Below are 20,946 nucleotides of genomic sequence, written 5' to 3' on the forward strand. Positions count from 1 at the left end.
CAGCGCACGCGACTTTCCTGTCGAGAATGATGTGTCACGCTTATAACGCGCAAGCCGTTCGTGACTTGGAAGTACCGGGCTCGCAGCGTTAAAGAAAGGAAATAAGGGCAAGACAGATGACGATTATAGTTGTGAGACAAGATAAGCAACAAAGGGCGTAAAATTTTAAAGAATGTAGATACAGGAAGGAAGAGGGTACTTGGAGCTGATATGACCCTAAAAAGAAAAAAAGTTGACACTCTTTGGGGTGTATCTTGTCCCCAAGTAATAATCGCCATCTGTCTTGCTTGCGCTTCGGTTCTTGGAAAGCTTTGCACTCGTTACTTTCCAGTCAAAAATGCTATGTCATGCTGGTAATGTGCATGCCGTCAGTGACCTGGAATAATACCGGGCGCGCGGCAAAGAAGAAAGGCACAAAGGATAAAAGACGATTACTGTTCGTGGGCAAGATAAGCCCGAAATGGTGCAAATTTTTGTCAGAGTGTAGCTCTGCGGGCGCGTAAGCTTCTCTTTCGCTGCGCCCGCTAAGTTGCGGGTGCGAATCTCCCACTACCTCGCGTACTTCACTGCACGCCGTCAATCCTAACCGATCGACGAAATTGGCCATGCCGTAACGTGTGGCGTGTAATGCCTCCTTTGACCGTGTGCACCCGCCCGCCTGACTATAAGAGCAATTAACCAACCAGCCAACCAGCCCAGACTAAACCTCTTATCTAACCAGGAGGCCGGCAGGATGGCCCCCAGCGAGTACGAATCAATCGACAGCTCGGAGCACAGGCAGCACACTGAAAACGACGAATCAGTTCTGCAGGAGCCCGCAAGGTGGCTGAAGGTTGCGCGTGCGACATCACGGTCCCTCATGTTTCTCGTTCGGTATCCACCGCCGTGTCAAAACTGCGGCATTGAACCGGTGCAATCTACCACCTGCGCCGAGTGTTCGGGCAACAACGACCGCAACGCCCGAGGCGACGGTCGAGGGAGAGAGAAATAGAGAAGAAGTTGGAGAGGGAGGGCATAAGGTCTCGCCTAATGGGTCGCACGTGACCCCGTATTACAGGAACGCCCTTGCGAAGATCGACTGGAGAGGGCGTTAATGCGGTGGGCAAAGGTAAGGCGAATAACTTCGCAAGGGCGCCTCTCTCTCTCTCTCCTCCACACCCTCCTCTCTTGCGGCGCCGTAGCTCTCTCCGTACGATCGGGCACCAACTACCACCCGGGCAATGCGGGCTGACTTGCCTCTCCAATTTCTTTCTTTTTTTGTTCTTTCTCTTTTTCGAGTGAAACAAAAGAAGCAAGGAGGGCGTCCTAGCAGATCAATTCAATGCACCATCGAGGAGAAAGAGGATGAAGGGCGAGACACAAAAAAACACGGTGTGCAACAAACAATGCGTGTCGTGTGTGCATGGCGGCGTCTGACCGTGTTTCCGGGTCGGTTTGCGACGTGCGACGGTCCATTATAATACTCGGGGGAAAAAGGACGAGAGCTTCATTTTGCCTGGTGTGGCTTCATCGAACGCGGCAATAAAGAACATTGGAGGCACTGCTGCACATAAAGAAAGAAAGAAAGAAAGAAAGAAAGAAAGAAAGAAAGAAAGAAAGAAAAGGAATGAAAGAAAGCAATATTATGCGACCTGTGCCTATTAGGAACACAAATGCGGACGCTTCTCTGTGCTTAGAAAGCTTCGTGCTCTGCGCGCAAAGACGTGATCGTCGTTTCCTCCCCAATCTTCAGCTGAAGATTTCTTTTTTTTCTTTTTTAAGCGGGAAGGAATTGCGATTTATGTAATCGCATACAAGATGAGCGGGAAGATATTACAGGGCAATCTGGCCGAGCACCTTTAGATTAATCGACTAGTCGGTTCATTGAGATTGGCAGATTGCGGGTGCCGTGCCCCGCACCTCCACCACAATGTCACGCGAAGGACGAGTCATTAAGACGAGCAACTATTTACAGGTTATATTTACAACAGCGGTTGCAGCGCTGACCGGTAAGATTCACAGCGCGAGCAGAGTTCGTTCTTCCTCCTCTTTTCTCGAGTGATGGCGCCCACGCGCCTCGTTCACACAATCAAACATCACACGCGCGTAGCAATATAACAGACGAATCGGTAAAGACGCGTTAGCTCAATGAAGCAATCAAAGCGTTAAAGTAAGAAAAAAAAGGAACATAAAAATATAGAGATAGGCTAGACCTGAACTTAGCACCCTTAACTCTCGAAATATACGATAGCATACTCAGAGAATGTGACGATTGTGACGTCTCGACTGCTGCGAGCGCATTCGTCACTGACGACCTCGCACACCCTCATCTATCGTAGTGACGTTTATTTAGACCTCGCATTTCCTACGAACTTGCCATTTCGTGTACGCTGCGACGCGAGTGCGAACGCTCAGCACACCTCGAGTATTCTTGTCAGATAGCTTCCAAAGTGCGTGAAGTTGACCTATAGTGTCATAGAGTAACGCGTCACCGATGCTGGGATCACCGAACTTCTGTTTTTCAGCACAGCATGCCCCAGTGCTCTCTAACCACACAGGCCTCGCTCGCGCACACACTTCTCTCACGTCAGAGTTGCTCTTTGAAAGTTCAGGCGCGTGCCTTTGAAACGTCAGGCGCGTGCGTCACGTGACCGTTTGTCGCGTCGTTGGCTCGTGATCGCGCTACCGCTTTCGAGGCGCTGTGTTGACCTCACTTGCGGAAATAAGCGCGCGCTTGAAAACGCGGGCCGCGAGAGGTGCTTTCGCGGCAAGAATTCTCTAGAATATGTAGCAGCTTGGGCTCGTTGGTTTTCCATCCTGCTGGTGTTAACAGCGCAAAAAACGTAGACGGGACGCGAGACGAGAAGACGACACCACAAGCGCTGCCGAAATGAGCGCGCCGCCGATTGCCCGCGCTTATTTCCGCAGGTGAGGACGTACCTTTTAGACAGCACGTGCCTTCGAGATGCTGCACTGCCCTTGGGATCGGTCCGCATTCTGTGCTCGACACTTCCAAAGATGTCTCCAAGAAAATAAATGAAGAGGGAAGGCAATGGGACAACCGAGCATATCGCGAAGGAACACAAACACTGTGCTTATTGCAGCGCTTTTCGAGTTAAGATTAGATTCTGCAGTTTTACGTGGTAAAACGACGATCTCATAATGAGGCACGCCGTAGGGGGTGGGGGGGGACGCTTCGGATTATTTCCGGCCACCAGGGGTTCTTTAACGTGCACACAATGCGCGGTCCTCGGCCGTGATTGCGAAATGATAAGCGATCGGCAGGTGTTGAAAGCTGGTCCAGACATATTCGTCGGCTTCTTTTCGGCGCGATTGCCATATGGCCTCCGAGATGGGACGGCGCAGGCGCTGTCTTTAGTGGGCCGTGGATTGGATTCGATTGGAAAGGAATTCCTTCTCCGATGGCCATGGATATGCAGCCTTCGTTCTTCCCTTCCTTCTTCAACACGTCAATTTCTTTTCAGGTGTTTGCGGGCTTTCTTCAGAGCACGGGAAGAAAAAAGAACCACGGAAAAGATGGCGTCATAGAAACAACTTCATTGGGCGTTCGTCAGCACGCTTTACGTCTCCTGCTAAACTCTTGCTAAACTTTACAACTCCTGTACGCCACAAAACGAATATTTAGCGATCAGTGTCATTGAGGTTAGGTTATTAGCTAACTAAACGGAGTTCAAGAATACTCTCGAGTAACTCAAAACAATTACAAACAACATGCATTTGTCCTCAGTCGCCTAACACGCACTACTACAATTAGAGCTTGTTTCAAAACACGTGACACTGCCGGTATGCGGCATTTATGAGCGCGGATTTAAATTTAATCGTTCGGGGGAAAATACGGCATATAATATCGAAAACGCAGAACGCGAACATCAATCAATCAATCAATCAATCAATCAATCAATCAATCAATCAATCAATCAATTAATCAAATGTAGAACGGGAACATAAATAAATAAATAAACGCAAAGCGGCAGCAAAGAAAGGTACAGACCATAATTACTTTGTTTAGAGAGCAAAACAACGGACACAAGCAAGACGACAGGACCGAGGCGCTACTCTCAGCTGTCGTCTTTCTCGTGGCCGTTGTTTTGCGCTCTAAACAAAGTAATTGTAGATTCGCACCAACTAGCCCGCCAACGCCATTGTGCTGGAAGGTACAGACATTATATCAGAACAGTGGACGTCAGGCCATTGCCAAGGCCGAGGAGGGGGTGGCGGCCAACAAAGCAGCAGCCACGCGTTCGAGGCCCTGCCAACACTTCAGCGTCTCTAGGTTTTCATTACCACTCGGAGGAACGGCTGCGGGCGAACGAAAGCGATAAGTGCAGTCGGCAGTTTTCTGGCTGAGCAGAAGGAGCGCTATTGACGTGTATCCACTCGCCAAAGAAAAGTGAGAGAAATGAAAAAGAAAACGAAGAGAAGAGAAACATATAAGACACGGAACCGGTTGTGCAGCGACGCGGCAATGTCGGCGATTGTGCGAATGTTAACATCGCCGCGTCTCACAACGGGTGCGGGCGTCGACGACTCCCCGCTTCCGTCTTCGTTTCGAGTGTTTTTCTCTCTCGTCTTTGTTCCGGAGCATCGTGTCTCGGCTTGTCACTTGATTTAGACACCCACGATTTCTGTCTGGGGTGAAGGGGGGGGGGGGGGGGGGTTGAAGTTTGAAAGTATTGTTTAATTAAGGGAAAATGAGACATACACCCACTCGTAGCAATTGCTACAAGGGAGACCCAGACGGATTCCTCAAAAGAGAAAGCCTGGCAGTTGAAGAAAAATTCGTCCTGGTCCGGGACGATTGGTCCCGGACCTGGACGAATTTTTCTTCAACTGCCAGGCTTTCTCGTTCGAGGAACCCGTCTGGGTGTCCCTTGTAGCAATTGCTACGATTGGGTGGATGTCTCATTTTCCCTTAATTAATTACTTCTTTCCACCTTGCGGGTTTCTGCAGAACTATTACGTCAAAGTATTGTTTAATGCGATAAGAGAATAAATGATGTAGTAATAGAAGAGAATGTGCGCTAAAAATCGGGAGGGTTCTTACGTGGCAAAAATCACGATCTGACTGTGAGGCACGCCGTATAGAGGGAGATCGCGGACAACATTTTGACCCCCTGGGGGTATTTCAACGTGTATCCAATGCACGGTACATGGCAGCGTCTCTCTCCCTCTCTCTCTCTGCATTCCGCGGTCGCCGCGGTAGGGATCGAACTCGCGACCTCGTGCTCCTCTACCGTGGCGGGTCACAACCTGCGCCAACTTTACGGCGATGTGCAGTTTCCCCTGGTTTGAGAGAATCGTTTGTTTGTTCCAACTGCGAGCGAGGCCGACCGAAGGCCTTGCCTTCGCTCGTCCTCCTGCTGCATGACACATCTGGGACCGAGTACGGAACGAACGCGAGAGTCTATATAACCGACCCCCTGCGCCCATCTGCGCGTGTATTCGTGCGTTTGTTTGTGCGGATAAGCGGAAGCCCGTTATCGACACACCGCTGCTATAGCCTTTTTTTTTTCGTGCATAGGAGCGTTCGTGTCGCGGGTGTGACCTTGCATCGCTGGCGATAAGGGGATGCGCAACTCCAACGCTATAATTGCGGCGCGTATCACGCGGGCACCGCATAACTATACGACGCAGTTGCAGATAAAAGCGGAGTGTTTACAGATTACAGAATGGTACCGTTTATATCTTTGTTACCTTGTTTTGCGTTCTAAAGGCCGCCGAGCTGTGAAAATAACTGCATACGATCAACTGACCGATTCCAAGACCCGGTTCATTGGATCGAAGCAATACGTCGGTAATACCAAGTTCCCCAGCAGGGGACCGCTGGTAGCAAAAAGTCACGTGACCTAGCCTGACCTTACGCAAAGCAAGCGGAAGCATTTACTGGTCGCTACCAGTGGCCCCCTACCGGGCAACTTGGTAATACGCAATCGGGCTTAAATCAAGAATTTTGTTACGTCCTACAGCATCTCACGGACCATGAAAGACGTTGCAATGGGGAGGGGAAAGGCGCTGCGTATTAATTTTAACCACGTGGGGTTGGCTAACACGGTGAACGGGCGTTTTTGTATACCGCCCCCGTCGGAGTGTGGCCGCCGCGTCCGGTGATCGAACCTGAGACCTTGTGCTCACCAGTAGAATGCCGTAGCTTCCGAGCCACCGTGGCGGGTGATGACTGACTGACTGACTGACTGACTGACTGACTGACTGACTGACTGACTGACTGAATGACTGACTGACTGACTGACTGACTGACTGAATGACTGACTGACTGAATGACTGAATGACTGAATGAATGAATGAATGAATGAATGAATGAATGACTCGTTCACTAAATCACCCTGAAACCGAACATCGTAATCAAAAGCGAAGTATCACGTGACTAACTCAGTGAATAAAGAATCAGTGAACTCATTAATCAACGAACCAATCAGTTATCTCCCAGAGCGTAATCAACCAATCGCTCGAGCGATCGACAAATCAGTCAATGAGCCTCGTCAGATCGGAGATGTGAGGCGCTGTATAGGGAAGGGTGGTGAGGTTCTTTAAGCCGTTCTATACGTTCTGGGAAACTTCTGCACGCAGGCGTTTTCAGTATTGGGCCCATAAACCTACAAACAGCTAGACATTTCAACGCGCTTTTGATCTCGCACGTGTGTTGTGTCTCTCCCTGGTGTCGTACTCTCCCCCTTCCTTAATATCTTATCTTCCCTTTCTCACTTACTCCCTTTATCACAGTGCAAGAAAGCAAACCGTATATTGATACGCCTGGTAAAAGGAAGCTTTAGCTCGAGGCCGGCACTCCGGTTTCTCAATTGAAATGCGTGTAAAACGCAGAAATGCTTTGATTAAACATTCGCGAACTGGTTTGAATGACATTTGTGGCGTTTGAGTGAGAAAGTTAAGTTCTATTGGCCGTGAAAATTAAAATCATTATTTGAAACGTCAAATTTTCTTACAAATATTGCCGCAAGTTGGCAAGTTAGACAAATAAAACATAGGAACACTAAGCTTAGAAATTGTAACTCTGCACAAGAAAAAAAAAACAGATATTACAGTCATGTCAACTTTATCTGTTAGAGCATCTCAAGACAGAAATTTGGTAGATAAATATGCAGATTACGGGAAATTCCTACAATGTTTACGAGTGTTTTGCTAAAGGTATTACTCACACATTAGTGGCAAATTCTCAGAGCGCTGTATAATATATCAATTTTGTTCGCTTTAGATGCATTACTAGTTGCAATTTACAGAATTGTAGTATCGTTTTTCGCTGCTGAGTTACAGAGCTGTGAACGTTATACTTCAGCATCCAGAAATTTAGGAATTCTCAAGTGTATATATATATATGTACATAAAGTTGACGGCCTAGATAAAAAATTTGCTTTCTACAGTCACTAGATTTAATCTATTTCTTTTAAATGCAACACATCTAATCAAAATTAGTGCAGTAGTTGTCGAGAAAAAAATGATTTCTCCATTTCCGTGTATTGAGATAGGAACCCCCGAGCTCGCTCTCAGGCCCCTAGATGAAAGCGGTAGCTACGACGGGGAGTCGCACCTGCGACCTCAAGGCCGGCACCGTCTCACCATAGCCACTGAAATCTAGAGTGGCGGACAATGAACTAATATAATTTTTGTTTTCGTTTAAGCGTTATCGGGCAAAGTAGAGAGCCCTTCCCAGTCGGGCCTGTAATGGTACATACTCCAGGTCAAATAGTGGTTGGACGCCGGCAAAGTATTCCTGGTTAAAAAAAAAAAAAGAATTCGCGACGTTCGATCTCTGCACCAAATATGCGTACGAAGCCTGGCCTAAAAAGAAGCCCCCCCCCCCCCCCCACCTTCCCCACATCATTAAAATCCGCCTCACCTGTAGGAGCGGCGTTTTGCGACAGCGTCGTGATTCTTCGAACAGACAGCGATCGCTGAATACCGTCTCTGTTTAGATCGATATCTGCGCTGCTTCCAGATTTTCCGATACGTGCTGGCTCTGCCTCGCACAGCGACGTTCGCGTATGCGAGTTCAATAGCGCCGCTTCCATGATAGTTGCGTTACCGTTACGGAAAGAGAAAATAAAATGGATAGATCCAGCACAATGTTGGAAGATGCACACGTAAATGACGCAAAACTTGGAGTTAGCGAGGTATAGGGACGCTGAGAGAGAGAGGGAGAGAGAGAGAGCAAGGACAGGAAAGGCAGGGAGGTCAACCAGAAGAGCTCCCGGTTTGCTACCCTACAGTGGGGGTGGGGGAAAGGGGAATGAGCACAGTTGAAGAAGGAATTACATTTAAACGACGGCTTTGGTTTCAGAATTGTAGCGTATGTGATGCCAGTTGTAATTAGTGGGCCTCGCGACTGTCATTATGACACCTTGAGGCAATCTGCAAGAGCAGACAAGTTCAGATTCACGCAGTTTGTACTCCAAAGTACGTTATAGGTTAAGGTTGATAGACAGGTGCTGGGATACGTAGCGGTAAAGCCATTCTTCTGGGTTAATAACAGTGTCACCAACAAGCAGTTTACGGCGGCATGTGTTCTACATGTATATCGACGAGGAAGCAAACTACTAAAGCCGGAGGGAGTAAAAAAGAACAGAGCGGGTTCAGCACTGTTCAGCACCAACTCTGTTTTTTCCTCTTCCCTCCTTCTTAAAGGGACATTAAAGGTTACTATTAAGTCAACGTGGACTGTTGAAATACCATCCCAGAAACCTCGAAACGCTTGTTTCGTGCCAAGGAGAGACTTACTTTAAGAGAAAATGCGTTCTGAAGCGTCCGCGTACCTCTAGCGCAGTTCAAATCGCCCGCCCTCCGATCGAGGAGCACTGACATCATGGTCTCATAGTGACGTTGCGCCATCGGTGAGTAGAACGGCGTCCGCAGACGGCGCTACGGCTTTTCTGCGCAAAACACAAACGCGCGGCCAGAAAAAGAGCCAAGACAGAGCCGACAGCAGAGCGAAAGCGGGAGTGAGGTGGCTAGCGGAAGGAGAAACGCGCGACCATAAGCTGGTACTTCATTCTATGACGCAAACTTCGACGTTCGTCGCAATGGACCCTGACAACGGCAGATTGGCTCGCGATGCTGGGCTCAACTTCAGCGATTTGAGCACTGACGAGCGCGACCTGCTGCTGAGGGCTCGCGCAGCCGGCGTCGTTGCGTTCTACGACGGCGGCCTCGACACCGGCTCTCCGGAGCGGGAAAGCAACGAGGGCTTCCCACGATATCACATGGACGTGGCATTCTCGCTGCTTGTTCCAAATGAAAGTTTCGCGAGCCAGCAGAACCCGCATAGCACGACGCGATAACGAAACTACTGAAACTCCAAAGCGTGCGCGCCGCAGAGTCGAGCGCGCAGAGTCGAGCGAAAACGAAACCTTTCGACCACCCATACTACTGAAGGGTAACGTCAAAATATTATTTTTTCTTAGAATCGAATAGACGTAGTCAAGTAGCATTTTCTTCCGTCTTATAATCGAATGAAATGATATTTTTAATACGAGTAGTTGAGTATTAGTAACACAAATTATGAGGAGTGCTTTCGTCATCGGGTTAGTACCGGAATGTCGCTGGGGGTCTCAAATCGTGTCATGCATTTACCTCAATTTCTCGGTTACTAAAGCTCTGTTCGCGATTATATTGACGCCTTAGACGTTCTAGAACATTGCTCTACCACTTTAACTTGACTTTCTGGTAACCTTTAGTGTCCCTTTAAGTCCTTTTCTTTTTTTGGCGTCGCGTTGATATGCATTCCTTCAACCAGCTCGCTCAACAACAAATTTTACTAAATCTCAAGATTCATTGCTGCTGCTACTACTACTAAAACTATACTACTGCTACTACTACTGCTGCGACTGCGACGATTACTGCTAACTACTCTTACTGCTACTACTACTACCCACACTCATGCTACTACTATTACTACTTTACTACTACTAGCGCTGCTGTTACTGCCACTATACTACTATTACTGCTGCTAGCACAGCTACTACGGTTAACTACTTCTGCAACTGTTTGATATACCATAGTTACTACTTAACTCAATCTCTTAACTGCAATCACCACTGCTGCGCCTGCAACATCTACATACTACTAACTGCTCCTGTTATTACTATTACTTCTTTCTCCCACTGCTGGTGCTGTCACCACTACTACTCTCCTATACCACGCTACTTTTACTACGATATAACTATTTTTTCTGCTACTAACTACTAGTACTTCTGCTTCTACTACTAACTGCTTCTTGCTGCTGCTGGCACCACTAGTTCTGGTGATGGCTGCTGCAGCAGACGGAAGTATACTGTTGCAGAGTGACCTCACGTGCGCTGTATCATCTTTCCAGAAGTGCAGTTTCGCCGACCGCTGAGGAAAGCGAAAGCTGCGTCCGCCATCATGCCTCAAGGAGACGGACAGACGGACAGGAAAGAAAAGAGCCGCCGCTTTATTTGCTGTCCCCGGAGATGTAGTGCCCCCCCCCCCCCCTTTTTTTTTTATTCTTGCCTTGGGGCGAGACGTAGCTAAGCGGTGCGCTCATCGGGGATAATAATGTGACAGCCCATCTTCTGGACACGCGCGCGCGTGCAGAGTGGTTGGCACCCTTTCCCTTTCCCTCCCATGAATCTCCGCCGTTATTCCTGCGAACGCCGAACGCCGAACGATGCCACTTCCGGTTCCGGACGCCGGCACCGAATGGGACACGGACCCCCGCGTAAACAGGGTCATTGACGTCTCTGTCGCCAGAGCTGCGTGTGCATATATGTGCGCTATCTATATGTATATATATACAGGTTGGCTGCTGGCCACTGGAACTGTAGGCGGGAGAACAAAATAAATAAATAAATAAATAAATAAATAAATAAATAAATAAATAAATAAATAAATAAATAAACGAACGCAGTCAGCGTACTTCAACGATCTGGCCAGCTCGCCCCCCCCCCCCCCTTCTTTTTTTCTCTCGTTGTTAATACTATCTTGTGCTCTAATAATTATATTTGAAAGTGGCGTACTTCATTGTAGGATGTATAATGCGCTTCCATTTACTGCATCCTATGTCACATGTACATCTATATTTCGTACGCATGGCGCCGTAAAAGCCTGTTGTTGTTGTTAATGTGTACCACAATGGAACGTTTTTTTAAAATATTATTAGTCGATTCTGTTTTCTAGGCATTGATTATTGACCTTAACTAACTAATACAGCTTAACCTGATATTTATCTGTGGCGTCCATTCAAAGTTAAACTACAGAGAAAAAGCAGTAAACAAGTTTAAACTGATGAAGCATTTCTTGAAAACTCAGTTTTCGATTATTTTTGTTTGGCCTTCGTCGAAGGAAATTTAGTTTGGGCTTCGTTAAGACGAAGCCCAAGCTTAGGTTTTCTGGATTTTGTGTCGGAACCCTAGCACCGGTATACGTCGGTGTGATGTCATTTGACGTATATTGTTGCATTTGGACAGTTGTGGCATCACAACGATTCTGTAAAATTGCTGAGCTCAGTGTTTGGCTCTTTTAGAACGCAATTTAGCGCATCTTCACCAACAAAAAAAAAGTGAACTAGGCATGAGCAGACGTCGTCGAAATAGGCGACTTCACGGCTAGCTGGTGCGGGAAATTTAGGGCGGCCGATACCACACCTATCTTACGTCATTTAGTAATTTCTGACTTTACGGTAAGAATGGCGTTCATTTTCTTTTCAATCGTAGAAGCGTAATTGACTAACACGGTCGAACTTATTTTTCCCTTTAGTGACGATTTAGCCCTGTTATTCCAGCAGAACTTTTTGTTGGGCTAGTTGCTGCATGTTACTGAAGTACTAAAGCGCCAAACAGACGACACAAGAAGAGACACGGACGAGCGCTCGTCCGTGTCTCTTGTGCCGTCTGTTTGGCGCTTTAGTACTCGTCCGTGTCTCTTCTTGTGTCGTCTGTTCGGCGCTTTAGTACTTCAGTAGCCCTGTTATGCCCAAGCACGGTTCTACGTGCAGGAAGATTGGAACAAATTATTCGCCTTTATCTCTGGCTAACAAGAGTATGTTTGTGCAGTAAAAGCAATGAAACTTTCTTCGAGTTCGAACCACATTAGCGTACTTAGTAACTAATTATTTAGTAATTGGCTCGCGAAACTAATCAACAACTGAAAAACTCGCTCCAGCGCATCACAAACGCTACGTAAGTTATGCACTAACATTTCCGTACTTGAATCAGAATTTTTTACATGCAGGCGGCCGGAACAGGCGCTAAGGACACGGACAGAGGTGAAGGTGCAGAGAAAACGAAACGTTGCACGGAGTGACGTCTTCTAGGTGCCTTCACTTGTAACCGTCCGCTTAGCGCTGTTCTCGCCCGAATATAAATAGCCAACTGGCCACCCGCCGAGTTGCTCAGTGGCTTTGGTGCTAGTATGCTGAGCACGAGGTCGCGGCATCGAATCCCGACCACGGCGGCTGCATTTCGATGGAGGCGAAATGCGAAAACAACCGTGTACTAAGATTTAGGTGCACGTCAAAGAACCCCAGGTGGTGGAAATTTCCGGGGTCCTCCACTACGGCGTGCCTCATAATCAGAAAGTGGTTTAGGCACGTAAAACCCCGTACTTTAATTAACCAACCGGCCGATGGTTTCCCGTTAACACAATTCAGTGCACGATACGTTGGGCATTACAAAATCAGGATTTTTTGTCGCCTCTCCTCCTCCCTTTAACAGCCGGCTTCTTGGCCAATCGCCGTGTAAACTCTATATGTGTTTACCAAGCAAGCGACGTACTCAGCGTCGGCCCTGTTTGTCCCCGCACGAAGCCGACGATGTGTCACCGAACGCGCGTCGAGCAAGGAGAGATAGCAGGTCGGCCCGAACAGTGATCTCGGACGGGCGTGTCGCGTTGTCACCGTCGTCGATCCGGCTCTCGAGTGTCTCCTCGTCAGCGTGACATGCGATAGCATTACATGTCGTCCGGTTTCAGAGCTGGTGACCGCGTCCCGAACGTGAGTTAGATGACGACTTATCCTCTCCAAGGTCTTTCAAGCGGGCAATCAAGTCGGCTCTTTAACAAAACAGATCGAGCCAGTCCGTAAATACTGACCACAAGCAATAGCGTTGACATGAATGCACGACAGGAAGATGAGGTCGACGAGGACAGCCGCGGACAAATGCCATCTTTCTAGCAAACTTATTTGAGCGAAACAGCACAATCACCACTACATTTAAAGACTCCAATACGGGGTATATAATATAATCTAAGAATAAAATACATAATAATAAGGAATACTGGCAATTATGAAACAGCGGCAACACTGTTTCTGAAAACGTCGTTTGGCACGTGATGGCGGCAACTTCGCGAGGGCGGAACTACAGCCTAATTAGCTACATGCACGCTAGGGTCTATGGGGACTGCAAGCATGGCGTAGTTCGGCCAGGCGTGGGAGTGATGGGCAATATACGTGGATTTGCCTAAACTTCATCCTTGTGAATTCAAACGGATTTGTGAGTTTGTAAGTTCATCCCTCTCAGCTAAAAAAAAAAGTGATTATATAAATACCGCAATTCCCAATGTTTACACTTGCAACATTTGCGCAGACTTTTATTACCTTATACTGCGTATAAAAAGAAAGTAGGATTGCTTCAAAATTTAGGCTATTAATAAAGGCAAATAGAGCGTAGAAAACGAAGAAGCCACAAGAACGTTCGAAGCCTCAAGTACGAAGCTGAGACAAATCCACGTGACTATATACCACCATTCCCGCGGTAGCCGATCGATCTAGCATGCGTCAGATTTCGCTTTACTTTCTCAAACAAACGTACACCATTTGGGGTGTATATTTGCCACACACACACTCTACACTCTTAAAACGGTTGCACCCTTTGGGGTGTATATTTGTCCCACAACAATAATCGTCATCTGCCTTGCTTGCGTTTCCTTGCTTGAAACTCGGCGCTCGCTACTTTCCTGTCGAGAATGCTGCGTCACACTGATAACGCGCATGCCGTTCGTGACTGGGAAGTACCGGGCTCGCAGCGTTAAAGAAAGGAAACGCGGGCAAGACAGATGACGATTATTGTTGTGGGACAAGATACGCCCCAAAGGGTGTAAATTTTTCTAGGAGTGTAAGAACAGTTTGCACCCTTTGGCGTGCCCCTTCTGCCACACAACGATAATCGTCATCTGCCTTGATGCGTTTCCTTTCTTTAACGCTGTGAGCCCGGTACTTTCCAGTAACGAACGGCATGCGCGTTATCAGCATGATAGCATTCCCGACAGGAAAGTAGCGGGTGCGGCGTTTTCAAGAAAGGAAACGCATCAAGGCAGATGTCGATTATTGTTGTGTGGCAGAAGGGGCACTCCAAAGGGTGTAAACTTTTCTTAGAGTGCATAACCGTTATCCGTCTTGCTTGCGTTTCGTTACTTGAAAACGCCGCGCTCGCTACTTTTCTGCCAACCGTCATGCTGATAACGCGCAAGCCCGTTCTTGACTTGGAAGTACCGGGCTCGCAGCGTTAAAGAAAAGGAAATGCGGACAAGACGGACGACGATGATCGTCGTGTGCACTCTAAAAACAGTTGCACCCTTTGGGGTGTGTATTTGTCCCACAACAATAATCGTCATCTGTCTTGCCCGCGTTTCCTTTCTTTAACGCTGCGAGCCCGGTACTTCCCAGTCACGAACGGCATGCGCGTTATCAGTGTGACGCGGCATTCTCGACAGGAAAGTAGCGAGCGCCGAGTTTTCAAGAAAGGAAACGCAAGCAAGGCAGATGACGATTATTGTTGTGGGACAAATCTACACCCCAAAGGGTGCAATCTGTTTTTAGAGTGTGGCAAATATACACCCCAAAGGGTGTAACTTTGAAGAGTGATAGTTAATTCCAGCAGGAAAGTCTACGCTGACGAGTTTCCCCAAGAGAAAGTTGCATATAACGCTGCTGACCACGCCACGCTAAAGGCAACAACGGTCACAAAATCGGTATCATCAGCTAATTGCCAAATGAGTCGTTTTAAATGTTCGCCTTTAACCCTTCTGGTATGTTGTTGGGTGTACGTTTCATTCTATACAGTGTGGCCAATCCCCTTCGTGGGTACGAGCAATGTTTTGAGGCAACAACAATAACAACAACAACGCTTACGCGCTCCACCACCGCCGCAGTCACGTGGTCTATACGGCTCGTTGTCGGCGGGTTCTGCGATTGACCGCCAGCGTCGCCAGCGGCGCACGTCGGCTGCAGCATCGCGGCCGGCTATAATGTGATCGTCGGGCGCCCCCCTCGAAAGTGGTTTGCGTCGGCGTTTCCGATCGCGACGTCCGAGACGGGCACGGCGGCGATTGACAGCTCGGGCATTAAACGGCTTCGCCCGGTGGGTCCCAGCCGTCAAGCCGACGGACGCTGACAGCGCCGCCGCCGCCGGCGCTGCCAACGTCGATGCTGGCACGCGCGCATTTACGCGCGCGCCATTTTGCCTTGAATACCGGAAGCGAAAAGGTTGTCCGGGGGCGCGTAATCAGCCGTTCGCTGCGCTTCCGGAAGCGTCCTTGTTTCGTCGCGCGCGGCTGTGAGCGTTTACGTACGCGTGTGCGCGGCCACGCTTTCACTGTTGCAGAGCTTCGTGCGTTGATTGGCGAATTTTTTTATACGCGGCGTGTCCCACTTGACGTTAGCCAAGCTGTTCAAACAAACAAAAAAATAAAGAAAGGAAAGAAAAAAAGAAAGAAGCATAAAACAATAACGCGGTGCTAGATACAATTATAAGACTTACGATATTCGGTTGCCAGAGATCTGACACCCGAAGACCGTAGGTCTTAAAATCGCATTTTGCACCATGCTTTTAAAATATTTTTTTTTGCTTTGAAGAGCTTGGCTAACGCTAGCTGGGACACACTATAGTGTATATGATAGAATGCGCGGCGCGTGTGATTATGGGGCTACGTGGACACTGTCATACTTTACGTAAAAGCTTTCGAGAAAGCCAAGCACCCTTTGTCGATTGCAGCAATTTTACAGCGACAGCAGTTAAAAGTTTCGAACTGGGTTTGCTACGTAGGTACAGCGCGGCCCCGCTGTTAAGGGGAACAATCGACGGCTCTCACTTCGCTGGCGCTCGCATTACTGCCAGTGTCGGACGAATGCCCCGCACAGGTGTGCAGGAACGTGGCACCGCTACCATCCACAAGTGCGTGCGATACAACACTTCTAAGAGGGGCAAGTTCGCACGCGCTCCTTATGTACAGTCGAGATCGAAAGTGTAGAGACCACGGCATCAGCAGTAATAATAATAATAATAATAATAATAATAATAATAATAATAATAACAATAATAATAATAATAATAATTCCGTCAAGCGCAGCCGTCCAACGTTAAATTGTCTTATGCAAGACACTGGTCAAGCAGGCGCACGTAGGCAGCACCACTTGGTTTCAGCCATCATAATTAGGCTACGAACAACAACAACAACAACAAAATAGCGGCACCTCTGGTGCAGAGATTTTTTGCTCTCCATTGTACGTTCGTGCGTTCCCCTTAATAATGGACGGCATTGTACGTCTGTTCATTCCCTAACGCAATCGCCGTCAGGCTCCCAACTCCTATGCCAAATCTACTCCTTCTAAAAAACTCCGGCAGGACACTTCCTCACGATGACCGCCGACGTTAATTAACACTATTAGCGTTCAAGCAAGGTAGCGAGACACCGTATTGCCACTGCCGAAACGCGTCACGTTTGAGCCGTCTACTGCAGACGGGCTCCTCTCCTGCGCTTCCCTCGGGACACGCTGCGCCGCCTAACGGTGAGCGCGCGAAACTCCTCTCCGAGGTTGCGTGGCCTCCGAGATCGTGTCGGTGGCGCACCGGCACTTGCTGACGCTGACAATAATCCCTCACTGCCTGCGGTCATTGCGGCGCAGACATAAAGCATCGAGATGCTGCGCTTGAGGAGCCCCTGCGACGCGGGTTCAAACCCGCCCAGCACCGAGTAAGCTTGAGAGGATCTCGTGCTTAAATTGAAGAGCGACGTAAAGAGGCTAGATATACAGGCACGAAGTGGTTGCATAAGGTCAAGAATTCCAATAGCATTAACAATTCTAGCGCGTGTGCCATGGCTTGTTTACACAGCTGCCGCTGTGGAGGGAGGAAATCACGGGGAAACCAAAACGACAGAAAGTGGAGAGCGCTCTCCCAAGCGGCAGAAGCTTTCGTAACACGGAATCCGTAAACAAAAACAAGATTTCGCGTCGTCCAGATCGTCTGCCCTCGAATCGAAGTGTGCGGTGGAAAAGTTCCTCGTAGTGACCGCCGTGTCACCCCCCTATAAATTATAGGCAGAAGGATGAAGTCGCCACAAACGTGCTACTTTCTGCTTGGGAATACTGCTATACTGTCGGCCTGCAAGTTAGAACGATTTGACAACAGAGGTCGCAACCTATTTCCTTGATGATGAAATTTAAATTAAATTCTGGCGTTTTAGGTGCCAAAACCGCGATATGGTTATGAGGCACGTCCGGGAAAACTTCGCATTAAGTTTTACAATCTGGGGTTCTTTAACGTAAAAAGATAGGAAGTTGGGCGAGTTGGTACATTAACATGATCTTGAATTGTAGCGCGAAGTGACACAGACAGAGACTAGAAGCGCCCGTCCTGTATGCTTCTGGTCTCTGTCTGTGTCCCTTCGTGCTACAATTCAAGTTCTTTAACGTGCACCCAATGCACGGTGGACGAGTGTTCTTTTTTTTTTTCAGTTTTCTTTTTCAGCCTCCATCGAAACTCAGCCGCCGCGGCCGGGATTTGATCACGTGCCCTCAGGCTTAGCCACGCAACGCCAAAGTCCCTACGCTACCACGGCGGGTGAAATTGGAATGACCAGGACGGCGGCAGGTTTCTGCGCACTGAGATGTATACTGTCAATACCGAAGAAGAAGTAGTTAAGATGAAAACACACAAAAGAAAGTTTGAACGGGTACCACAGTCTCATATGTGTCGACGTATATAGGAAATCCGCGCGCGACTAGTGCGTACTGAAGACAGACGTATGTATATCGCGACACAGAGCACAACCAAAACGCGAAAACACTCTCTGTTCTGCATATTTACATAGGTATATATATATATACTCCCGTGGACAGCGCATGCAGACCGGTGCGTATATGACGGCGACTGAGAGAGAGAGAGAGAGAGAGAAAGGACGCGAAGAAGGGGAGTGAAATGCGTACTGTCTCCGTGCTAGCTGTCACAGCTGTCAAGGCTGTCTGCTCAGAATCTACACAGACGGAAAGAAAGCGTTTACGTGCAACAGAAAGCGTACGTGCTCCTGTGTATTGTAAAGATGTGCGGCCCGGCGGTGGAGGGGAAGCAGGCGTTGTGCAATATTCAGGCTGGCACGCACAGAGACGCATTGTTCGACGTGCACTGCGACGTATAATTCGGCTCCTTGTACCGTTATAATAACGGCGTATTTATAAGTCGACGAAACGCGTTACGAGGGGCGTTACCCTCTCGCCGTTCCGTGCATAGCGTGGAACCAGCTTCTTTATTCGTAATCGAGGTTTGCCCGCCGTACCTAGGGCAAGCGAGGTGCACGCATGTGTGACATTCGTCGTGAGCAGCAACACTTCTGTCGCGTGCGCCAGTCACGTGTCCTCCGTGTTTGACAACACACGCCCGGCCCGACCTGACGGATGGGCTTTTTTTCGCGCACGCTTTCGACGAAAGTTCGCTGAACCCTGGTCATATGCGCTGGGCATTGGAAATGCCGCGGAAGATTCCGTCGATCGGTCACTGCAAGTTGCCCATTCGGAGGTTATTGCAGGGTCATTGATTAGTTAATTGGGTTTCGTACGTTCCGTCGTATTTTTGCTCGTTAATTCTTTAACTTGATCATGATACACCGGTTTCGTTCGTTCCCTCGTTCGTTCCCTCGTTCGTTCCCTCGTTCGTTCCCTCGTTCGTTCCCTCGTTCGTTCCCTCGTTCGTTCCCTCGTTCGTTCTTTAACTCGATAGTTAATTCGTTCGTCCGTTAAACCGTCCGTCCGTCCGTCTATCAACTCGGGAATTCATTCGTTCATTGATTTCGTTCGTTCATTTCCTGACGAATATAATCAAATAATTATTCACCGGCCAAAGTGGCGCAGTGGCAGTGGCGTTCTGCTAATGAGCAGTGTGTGGGATGGTTCGATTCCCGAGTCCTCTCTGACGGACGCATTCCGATGGAGGCGGGATCGGCAAGAATGCTCGCCGCTCAGCACGCGTCGGGCGCATGGCTGAGGAAACTTGTGCGGTCAAACTTACCTTCGGAGCGAATGACTCGCCGCGCCCGAATAAGGAAAAATGAAGCCGACCGTCGTTGCTCAGCAGGGGCTCACAAGCTATATAAGTACAGGTAGCTGCGATAAAATGTTTAAACGGTTAGCCAAAGTCAGGTATAGGTTTACATCCACTTTGTTACTTTTTCACGGTGACGTTCCCAACCGTTTCGCGGAACGTCCCGAGAGCCAGCGTGTTTTACGACCTGCGGAGAATTCTTGTGATAGCGAGAGAGAGAGAGAGAGACGGTGATGAACCGCCGAGTCACCTCTTAGGTGAAGCGATGTGCCGGCAAGGATGCAGGAAGGTGCGGCGCATGTGGGGTTGTTTAAGCGAGCGCCCTTGAACAATCGAGGAAATGAAGTCATCACCTCGAACAGGTCGCGGTAAGCAGCATGCCGGTGTCGTGAGTGTCATGCAGAGTGATGCAGGGCTTGGCTGTTTGTGCGGTCGTCCACACTGCTGCTGTCTAGGGAGCTCGAGCGCTGCGCCGAAGAGCAAAGAAAGAGTGATTGACACAACAGCTGTTAGGTTGAATGCGCCTGGCTGAATACCGTGGCAGCCACTGTTCCCGAGCATTGTCTCTCAAGCCGGCCAGCAACGCAATGATATAGATATTTCTTTCTTTTTTTTTTATCGCAGAGCACCGATTCAGTGCTCCAGACAGAAATGTGCAAGAATGTACAACTGAGTCACTGGTTCGACATGTGACCGTAGGTCCGCAAAGTAAACGAAATTCACTCAGACTCACTCGCGAAATGTATTTTTTGCTTGCAGCCTCTCGCTCGGCACTCAGGCTCGACAAATTTCATTCAGACAGGCTCACTCAACCCAGATGAACTCGGTCGTTCTCAGTCTCTCAGAGAAATACACACACAAAAAAGCTAGTGCACTTACATTCAGGTGCACGTTAAAGAACACCAGTGTGTAAAAATTAATCCGGAGTCCGCTGCTACGGCGTGCCTCATAATCCGATTGTGGTTTTGGCACGTAAAGCCCCATAATTCGATAAATGTTTAACACTTCCGCTACGATGCGATGTCCCATGCGAGGCGGCGATAATGCTCAACTCTCTCAGATAAGTAAGATCTTGATGAGGCCTATAGCTGGTTCATATTTAGAACACATTGAACTGAGGTCAAACAGAATAATATGGCTGGAGAATTTCAAATAAACTTACATTTGGCAGTCAGTCCTTGGCCGTAGTTGTTTCCTCGTGTCCTTGTTCTATTCGCGCTGTTCAACCTCTGTTCCAAATGGCGCATAACAACGCCCAAAGCTAACACGACTCCCTGCGAGTTCTGTGTAGTACGCAGACAAACAACAGTGGTGCACGAAAGGCAGCGTTTAACATCAACCCACCGCTCTTGTATTGGACCAAACGCTCAAGAAATTAAACATACGCTGTCGACATCACCGCTAATTACCGGCCACCAAAGCGAACAGCACAGGAAGCCTCGCTAACGTCGATTCCCACAGTGCGTGGGATCCGCATTTCTTTCTTTTTTTTTTAGCTATGCAATGAGTCAATGACAGCCAATCCTGCTGTCGTTTCATTTATTAAAATAAATACGACTGCGAGCGATCTTTACAAGCCTCCATCGAATCTGTCCTCTGTGCAACTTGCAATTTCATAAAGTAGACGCAAGACACCATGTGATCTAAG

The 20,946-nt window shown here is 48.4% G+C and overlaps 1 long non-coding RNA gene across 2 annotated transcripts in view; it reads right to left on the reverse strand.

Annotated features, from left to right (window-relative positions):
* The window catches only part of LOC129383891 (uncharacterized), a 36,432-nt gene extending 16,314 nt beyond the window's left edge, over window positions 1-20,118 (reverse strand). The window contains exon 1 of one of the 2 annotated variants that reach the window (XR_008611715.2): window positions 19,652-20,118. This is a non-coding gene — a long non-coding RNA (uncharacterized lncRNA). Of the gene's footprint in view, window positions 1-2,919; window positions 3,071-19,651 lie in introns of those variants that run through there. The other variant, XR_008611716.1, reaches the window with a different exon arrangement.
* Window positions 20,119-20,946: the final 828 nt, after the last annotated feature.

The sequence above is a fragment of the Dermacentor andersoni genome, chromosome 9, assembly GCF_023375885.2.
Source record: "Dermacentor andersoni chromosome 9, qqDerAnde1_hic_scaffold, whole genome shotgun sequence".
In the NCBI taxonomy this organism is placed as follows: domain Eukaryota; kingdom Metazoa; phylum Arthropoda; class Arachnida; order Ixodida; family Ixodidae; genus Dermacentor; species Dermacentor andersoni.